This window comes from Lycium ferocissimum, unplaced genomic scaffold (assembly GCF_029784015.1).
Source record: "Lycium ferocissimum isolate CSIRO_LF1 unplaced genomic scaffold, AGI_CSIRO_Lferr_CH_V1 ctg984, whole genome shotgun sequence".
Lineage (NCBI taxonomy): Eukaryota > Viridiplantae > Streptophyta > Magnoliopsida > Solanales > Solanaceae > Lycium > Lycium ferocissimum.
In genome coordinates, this window is record NW_026727914.1 from 182,602 (window position 1) to 192,709 (window position 10,108).

The window sequence follows — 10,108 nt, forward strand, 5'->3', positions numbered from 1 at the left end:
AAGGGAGTATAATTTTTCATTCTCGGTGTAGTGCAGCCATGAATTTGCTACAAAAATAAGTGATAAGTCATCACATTAAGGGGAGAAGTACTACTAGCAGTAAAGTAGCACAAGATATTTTTAATAAGTCAACTTTTTCACTGGTCAAAATTTCATGACATAGGCATATGGGGTTGACGATTAATTAATAGGATTGCACTGATATATTGGAAGCTTATGAAGCTGATATATGAATTAATTTTGTGATAACATAGGTAGTTGAAGAAGTCCTACAGATCTGCGTGGTGACTGGTTTGGTATTTCGACACGAGTACTGTGAGTAGTAATCTTACCACAATTTGTATTTTCATAACCTTCATGGTTTATACATGATTTTGAAGATAAAATGTGACACTGATGTTTTGAAATTGCATGTGGGACAAGTCCTTTACTTGATATGGTACCGAACAGTTTACTTGAGATGTTTACTGGTTATTCTAAATGTTTTCACCGTTACTAGATATGTTTTATTGTTACATGAGATGGTTACCGTTATTTAAAATGTTCTCACTGTTACTAGACATGTTTTATTGTTACTTGAGATATGATTACCGTTTCTGAAATGAAATTACATGATTTGATAAGAATTGAAATGCCCTGTATTGTTTTGAAAATGCTTTCATATGAGTATTTACTGTTTACAAAGAAAAGTATTAATGGGAGGAGACTTTGAAGGATCCCGTAGCTAACGGCGGGTTCGTTAGACCTGGTGCACCTTGTATTTACAGATTACAGTTATAGCCCTCGCTAGTGGGAAGGTAGAACTAGCATAACAGTTTTTCCCTCGAGTAGGGACCTATAGTTATATTTGACTCCTTTTACGAAGGGGTCCATATGATATAGATTACATGATCCTTTCTTAGAAACCTCCCAGATATAAGAGTTGATATGAAATTGTTTACAGAGTTTATTACTGAATTGTTAAATGATTTTTGCTTACATGAAAACCGATAAGATTGATTATTGCTACAGTTTTTGCAAAAAGGGCATTTATTTCGTGATATTTTATGAATATTATATAAGCATGTTTTCTGACTTGTCCCCCAATAAAAACGGTTGGGGCTAAGTGTTATTACTCCCTGAGCAAGCGTCTCACTCCTCGCTATTTTTTTACAGAGACCGCAGGTGACATTGGTGAGGATTACGGTAACTAGAAAGCACGAGTTGAGAGTTCTTGGTGAGCCCCGCACTTGTCCGCGTGGGCGAAGAGTCTATTATTTGTTATGGTCTTTTCTTTTGAACTCTTAGAGTTGCTCCACAGTCATTTGATTTATTCCATGAGCGGTGACTAGTATTAGACGTTTTCCCGTATTTCAGAGATGTTTTAGTATTATTACGTTGAAAACGGGTTGATTGAGGATGATTGCATTTAGTTTGGTTGAGATTGGATATTTCTGTTGTTGATTTTGAGACAGGAAAGTTTTGGATAGTCATAAAAACAGGGGAAACTCTGGCCGATTTTCTGTAAATTCCCGTTAAGGCTTGCTTTGGGAATCCTACCCCATAGCGCCGGTCATGGTCCTAAATTGGGTCGTGACATAGGGTCTACATTCTTCACTTTTATGATCACATTCACATCTTATCACCAATATTTCCAACAAGTTTTAAGGAATGACGCTTCTATGTTTTCTTGAAGTTACAGGAAGTAATTGTTCACCTGTATTTGTGAGCAGCAGAACATTAGAGATTTCAGTTTTTGAAACTTATTTTTGAAGATTATCCAATTTTGCTGGCTTAGGTTTTTTTCCGAAGAGGAAACTGATAGTAGTGAGAGATGGAAGAATATGCTGACACATGGTATCAAAGATTAAAGGAGGGTTATGGGAAAGAAAAGATTTCTGTCCATTCTGTTTTGGAAAGAAGAAACAGGCCTACAGCTTCCAGGATCTTGTCCAACATTCTTCAGGAGTGAGCAAAGGCTCACAACACAGGAAAGTGAACGATAAGTCGAAGCATTTAGGTCTTACAAAGTACTTGAACAATGATTTTCTGAGGAAAGATGGGAACTGAATTACAGCCAAGACATGATGGGAATGATGTTGATGAGAAATATGCATTTCCTTGGATGGGAATTGTAGCAAATCTTCCCATTGAGTTCGACGGTCAGCTTTACATGGGAAGGAGTGGCTCATTGCTCAGGGATGATTTGAAAAAGAAAGGGTTTAATCCAGTGAGGGTACACCCGTTGTGGAATTATGAGGGTCATTCAGGGAAAGCCGTGGTCGAATTTGGAAATGATTGGAATGGTTTTGCTAATGCAGTTAAGTTTCAGAAGAGCTTTGAATCACAACATCAAGGGAAGAAGGACTATTTAGTTTCACAAGATAAGGGAGATAGGTTATATGGTTGGGTTGCAAAGGCTGATAATTTCAACTCAGAAGGTATAATTGGTGATTATCTGCAAAAAACTGGAGATCTGAAATCCATCTCATATATTGAGGCAGAAGAGAAGCGCAAAACTGGTGCGCTTATCTCTAATCTGGTTAACACAGTCGAGGCCAAGTGTAGGAGCCTTGAGGAGATAGAGAGCAAATGCAGTGAAACTTCCATGTGCCTGAACAACGTGATGATGCAAAGTGATGCAATGATCCACGATTATAACGAAGGTACATATTTTCTCACACTTTGGCTTTCCATGTCTCGTCTTATTACAATTATAACAAGCACGTGCTATCTACAACAGACCTACAAAGCATGGCGAAGAATGCTCGTGATCAACTGGAAAAGGTGTTGAAGTATCAAGAGAAAAGTTAATTGTATTTAGAATTACCAAAAGAAAGAACTTGAGTTGCGTGAAATGGAGTTGGTGGAAAGGGAGGTCTTCAATGATAATCAGAGACAAGAGCTTCATTTGTTGAAGCAAATGGTAGAAAATCCAACTTGATTAACAGAGTTTTGCTTCTCCATGTGAATTGCTGTTTAATTGATTGACTTTAACCTGTTAGCAAAAAAAACTGTGTTATAAAAATAAGATGTTTTAGTTTGTGGAACTAAGATTGTACGGTCGGTGCAAGCAAGCTTCATTCCACATAAGATGAAAGCATATACTTTCGAATACAAAGGGGAGCTGTTATTGATTTTTCTCCGTCACACCCGTTTCCATAAATATGTGACACACATCTGTAAACTTCTTCCGTGCAAATATACTATTCCAAAATGAAACTACAAGAACCTAGTATTTACTCAGCGTCCAACTTTAATTATGTTCTCAGTTAAGCTCTGCTGATGTCGACTGTCATCACTTAGTTTAGGAATATAAGAGAAATTCGCTTGGCCTGCACTTTTTCCAGGAAGTGTTTGACTATAAAATTTCTCTTTTATGTGTTTAAGAATGAGAGAGCAGCAATGGAGGAAAAGAGGGTTGATGAACGTCTCTTACGTTTGGCGGAAGAACAGAAGGTTTGTATGGTCATTCTGTGTTTTCACTCAACTTATGTAATTAGTCTCTGACATCTAGAGAATTTAACTTGCAGAAATTGAAAGAAACTATCCGTCAGGAGAACATGGAGAGGCAAAAGAAACTTGACTTAAAGCAAGCGCTAGAGTTGGAGATAGAATCTCTCACGGGGGCTATGCAAGTAAAGGAACACATGGGAGAGGGAGAAGGCCACGATGTGAAGAAAAAATTAGACAAGCTCGAAGAGAGCCTAATTGAGAAAAAAGAAGAACTAGGAGCTCTTGAAGCTTTGAATCAAGCTCTTGTTGTTAAAGAGCAAAAGGCAAATGTCGAGTTAAAATATGCCAGGAAGGCGTTGATCGATGTAAGTACAACTATTTACAGTTCTACAATAGCCTGAGCTAATTTTGAATAATACTGAAGTTCTTATTTTTCCATCAATGGAGTAAGAACATCATGAATGATTAGAAGCAGAATAAAGCACCTTCAATTCATTTTGACCTGAGAAAGTTGTATGTATATGTTTAGGTTTCGTTCTCAACCTATTACGAATTTCCTAAAATCTGCACCATCAACTGAGCTTCTACCGTATTCTATGTTGTTCAACATTCAAGTCTATATAGTTACGCACTTTAAGTTGTAAGAACTTAGCAAACAGGCTTCAAATCATGAAGATTTATGCAATCATAAATGTCCATCTTTCAAAGTCTGATTACTTGGGAAAGTTATTCTTACATGGTGAAAATTTGACAAATGAAACATGATTTTGATGGCTTTTAGGGAATGAAGCAGTTATCTTCTCGAGCTTTAATCGGCGTCAAGAGAATGGGAGAACTTGATACTAAAAAGTTTCAGCAGATAACCAAGAGAAGATTTCTTGGAAAAGATGCAGACCTGAAAGCTGTTCAGTTGCGCTCAATCTGGGAACATCATCTTAAGGATCCCAATTGGTATCCCTTTAAAGATGTCACCAGCGAAAATGGTTCCGAGGTAATGCATTATAGACGTATAGTGTCTTGAATCAAAACACTTATAAACTAATTATTTCTTGTGTCTTGGTAGGAAATCATCATTGATGATAATGACGAAAGGCTGAACATATTGAAGAATGAGTTTGGAGAAGCAGCTTGTGAATTGGTAACTACTGCTTTGATGGAGATGAATGAAGGTCCCAGTAATAGTAGATGCATAACAACGGAGTTGTGGCATTATAAACTAGGAAAGAAGCTACCCTTAAAGAAGGAATAACAAATGTTCTCCAGAAGTTGAAGGCGAGTAAAGCGGAGAGGCGTTAACTTTCATGGTTATGTTTACCTTTTTGAATTGCATAGTATGTCTTTCCAAGAAATTAGAATCTGTTTCTGAAAACCAGTCTATTCGATTCCAAGAGTTAGCATATGAAACTGCTCGATGAGTTACATTCATTCTAGGAAATTCAAGTTGTTGTTGTCATGGAACTTTATGCAATTATTGCTCATGTTTGCCAGTTATTTATATAGATGATCATTTGAATGAGCTACGTTTACTTGAGAATGCGAAATGATATAAGGACCGGAAAAGTTAAGGATACTATTCTCACAGTCTAGCGGTATAGGCGGGCGGTATAATGAGTGTCTCACAGTTCGGTCGTAAAGTCGGGCGTTACAGTGAGGGGTCATAGTCTGAAGGCAAAATACCTCGGGCGGTACAGTGACAGGTATATGGACCTCGCGAGTCCCCCATGGGTCATTACTATATGGCATGGCCTATAGCATGTGTGTGCCGGGTATTTTCTTGGCCATTGCACTGCACCTTAGTTTCTTTATTCATGTACTTCATCACTTCCTTATGTGCTACGTGTTTGAATGACTTAACTGACTTCTTATTAGGCTTCAGGAGAATATGCTAAGTAATCAGTGTTAAGGTGTTTACCCTTCTGTCATACTTGATGCTTCTTTGGTGTTTATATGCTATTTACGTATATCTAATCCTTGTCGGCTTATGATGTCGACGAGTACTAGTGTTGTACTCATACTACACTTCTGCACTCTTTTTCTGATGTGCAAATGTTGATCCCTGTTCCAGCTAGGACCTCGTGGCTGACTCCGAGGCTTGCTTTCGAGACATCCAAGGTGAGCTACATAGTGACTCGTGGCCCCTAGACATCTCAACTTTATGAGTCTATTAGTTATTTTCATTCGGACAGTTGTATTTCATCCTTCGGGACTTGTTTTCTGACATTTAGAGCTCTTGTATTCTCTATACCAGATTTTGGAGTTTGTATCAGATTTGACTACTCTTTCAGCACTTATCTTATTTTATGATAGTATTGGGTTATGATTTAGAAATTGGTTGAATATCTTGCTTCTTATCTAATGTTTTCACAAGCTATTTGGGGGTGGTTTGCCTATTGGTGGGTTAGTGTAGGTGCCACCATGGCTCACGAATTGGATCGTGACATCTAATTCTATATCAATATTTTATAATAAAAGTGGGAAGCCCTTAAATCAAAAGTTAAATTACTAAAATTCCCTTCTAACTAAAAGCTCGGTGTTCGGGCTTTTTGATTATAGGGTCCTGGTTGTTCGAACTTTTATTACTTGAGTACAATAAAAATATAATAGCCCAAATCTAATACCTTAGGCCCATAATATTATATCCAACCCAAGCTCATCAGTAATTGAATTATAGTAAACAGACTCACTCCAACATATACTAGCCCTAGTTCCATCGTACTCACTTAGCTCATTTTTTTGCACGGATTGCCCTTCTTTTGCAGTGGTCTTTAAATTTTGCCCCTCATATTTGTGTTCTTTAAGTTTTGCCCTTCGCTTGGATACACCGAGGTTCTAGGTTCGAACCCCGCTCGCATAAAATAAAAAAATAATTTTAAGATTAGGGAGAGTGTTATACAATCCCGAAAAACCAAAGTTATGCCGGAGGGCGTAGACTTTGCCGAGACATTTTTTTTTTTTTTTTTTTTTAAACTTTTCAAGGCGCATTTTTAGTTGATACTTTTGGTTATGCCTTAATTAAAAGTATGCCCATGCGCATAGTTCCAAAGGAAAATTTTTAGGCAAAACTAAATTATGCCTTGAGGTGCCCCTCCGCATAACTTTAGTTTTTCTTAAGGAAGTTATGACTTTGCCTTGAGACAATTTTTTTTTTTTTTTTTTTTTTTAACTTTTCAAGGCACACTTTTAGTTAAGGATACTTTTGGTTATACCTTAATTAAAAAGTCCGCCGTTATAAGCATAATTCTTGGAAAAGTTGCCCCCCATAAGACAAAACTAAATTATTGCCCCCTCCGCATAACTTTAGTTTTGAGTCTATAATTCGACTTTGCCTCGAGACATGTTTTTTTTTAAACTTTTCAAGGCACACTTTTAGTGCTTTTGGTTATGATTAAGTGTCCGCCCCATAAGGCATAGTTCCTTAAAGAAAATTTGCTCCATAAGGCATAACTAAACTATGTCTTGAGGAAAAGCCTCCTCCGGCATAACTTTAGTTTTGAAATCGACACTTCCCCCCCCCGCCTTGCGAAATTATTTCTTTATTTTATGCTTGAGCGGGGTTCGAACCCAAAACCTCGGTATCCAAGCTAAACAAAACTTAAAGACCACAAATATGAGGGCAAAATTTAAAGACCGCAAATTGAGGCAAAAACACACCCCAAAAGAAGGGCCGCGAATTGCCCAACTTGCTTTCCTCACTCCAATCACTGCCTCTGCGGCTCATTTGTGACATCACAAGTGTGGGCCACCCTTCATATTTGTAGTTCCCACTAGCGAAGTCTCCTTATTTGTGAAATCGACTTCCGCATTTGCGGCTACGCGAGGATCAACAAAATTTACATTAATTACATAGCTCAACATGTGCTGAAACACCCCCAAGTCCTCGGATTTTGACCCAGACCATCCAGATAAGTTCCGAATAAGCGCACATAGTTACCCAAAACTTTAAAAATCATATTTTAGTAAAATTAGGGGTCTGATTGTTACTTTAAGCTACTCATAAATTTGATTAGCTACAACTTGAAACATCACATCTTCGCAAGGGAAGCTCAATGGAATTGGTTGCCTAAAGCCAAATCGTAATAAGATATCTCAAGTATATTCAGTAACACTAGTTTCTGCCTGCGTCACACGTGCATCCCGTGCGCCGCAAGTGCATCTTATGTTAACTAAATAATGAAAATCACACAATAATTTGTTTCTCATAATTGTCTTCAAACATCTAAGTAAATAATCTATTTCTATTTATGAACAGTTTCCAAAATATTTTCTTACCTTAAATTATAATTTAATCGATACCTTCACAAAAACGTACGAACTTGCTTTATGCTTACCTCAAATATAAAGGATCATTTCTGACAATTCTCGAAGACGAAGAAAGTTTTATTTGTTATTAATTCGGAGAATCCTTCAACTAAACAAAATAGGAGTAATAAAATTGGGATAATTCAGATTGTTAACATGTATAAATATCATCCTAGGATTACAAAATTAACCGCTTGATACACAACTTTACTTATCATCATGAATTGAAATTTGTCAAATTGTTCACGTGATGTATTCACTATAATGAGGTTACTATCTTAATATTTTTTTTTATATTGTCACTAATATAATGAATATCTCAAAGTAATATTTGACATTCTACAAATAATCAAACATGTTAGAAAATCATGCCTCAATCCCAAATAAGTTGGAATCTAATATATGAATCCTTATTGCTTTCATTTATAGTCATTTCATCTTATTAACTATCTATATCTATATTTTATATTAAAAGTGGCAAGCCCATAAGTCAAAAGTTAAATTACTAAAATGTCCTTCTAACTAAACTATATAACTTATTTAAAAAAACACGTTGAGAAATCCAGAATGATGAGTTGTGACTATTGGAAAAGTTAGTACCAAATACATGACCATTGGCAAATACTAACACGTGCTCCAATTTTGCCAAGGCTGTTTTCGAATAACAGAAAAGTCACACACGAGGAATGGGCATAAATACCGAAAAATCAGACCGGACCGAATTAATTCGGTTCTTCGATTTCGGTTATTCAGTTCGGTTACGATTTTTTATTTTCTAAAAGCTCAATGTTCCGTTAAGTTTTCGATTATGGGGTCCCGGTTGTTCGGTTTAATTGAACTTTTATTACATAAGTACAAAAAAAAAAAATATAATACTCAGTATCTCCGACCTTAGGCCCAAAATATTATATCCAACCCAAGCTCATCACTAATTGAATAATAGTAGGCAGACTCACTCCAGCAGATACTAACCATAGTTCTATTGTACTCACTCAGCTCCTCACTCCAATCACTCCCTTTGCGGATCACATCCCAATGCGATCGGCCGGCGGCGGCGACTTCGATTCCGACCAACGTCTTGATTTTTCATCCCAAATCTTAAATCTTAGGTACATATTTCTCTCTTATTTCTTCATAATTTCGTTTTTCTTCATCGTCTTGATTTTTATGCTTGGGCTATGAACACTGTATTTATTGCACTCGAATAGAGTAATTACTTACATTCAAACAGAGTGAATGAGTAATTGCTATGCTCATTGTAACTTGTAAATAATTGGAGTAACTTTTTCTGTCCGTCCTCAATTTTCTTCATTTTTTTGTTTGTTGCATTCGACTGTCGTCCTTGTTGAATAATCAATGCCGTCGTCAATACGTCGTCGTAGTTATTAGCTATCTCGTTTTCCTTGCTTCATTGTCTTGAAATTTTTTGCTGCTTTTGTTTGGTTAACTATCTTAATTCGAATTTTTGTCCCTTATGGTCTGATTTTTTTTTTAATCTTTCATAAATGGCAGATGAAAGTAGAGTAAGTGTGGCTGGTCCAAGTGATAGCTTACCTAATAAAGATGATAACAATGACGACTCACTTGACGCCAGGTTACAAAGAAAAGAAAAGAAATACAATCTAGATCCAAGGTTTGGGATCATGTTGATTAGGTCGTTGTAAATGATGTTGGTAAAGCGAAGGGTAGACATTGTAAAAAAAAATTATGCTGCTAATACAACTTTAAATGGGACAACGGGATTGAGACAACATTGCAATTGTGGAACACTTTGGGATGGGCCGGTTTTGCTTTTGTGACTAAGACATCGCATTTGTGACATCACAAATGTGGGCCACCCTTCATATATGTAGTTCCCACCAGCGCAGCCTCCTTCGCATTTGTGAAATCGACTTCCGCATTTGCGACAAGTCATTCGCATTTGCGGCTACACCAGGATCAACAAAATTTACATTAATTACATAGCTCAACATGTGATGAAACACCCCCAAGTCCTCGAATTTTCATCCGTATCATCCCGATAAGTTCCGAATAAGCGTACAAACTTACCCAAAACTTTAAAAATCAAATTTCAATCATATTTTAGTAAAATTAGGGGTCTGATTGTTACTTTAAGCTACACATGAATTTGAATAGCTACAACTTGAAACATCACATTTTCGCAAGGGCAGCTCAATGGAATTGGTTGCCTAAAGCCAAATCGTAATAAGAGGTCTCAAGTATATTCAGTAACACTAGCTTCTTCGTGCGTCACACGTGCATCCCGTGGGCCGCACGTGCATCTTATGTTAACTAAATCATGAAAATCACACAATAATTCGTTTGTCATATTTGTCTTCAAACCTCTAAGTAAATAATTTATTTCTATTTATGA

The 10,108-nt window shown here is 36.8% G+C and overlaps 1 pseudogene; it reads left to right on the forward strand.

Annotated features, from left to right (window-relative positions):
- The first annotated feature begins 1,650 nt into the window (after positions 1 to 1,650).
- LOC132046200 (factor of DNA methylation 4-like) lies at positions 1,651 to 4,731 on the forward strand (annotated as a pseudogene).
- Positions 4,732 to 10,108: the final 5,377 nt, after the last annotated feature.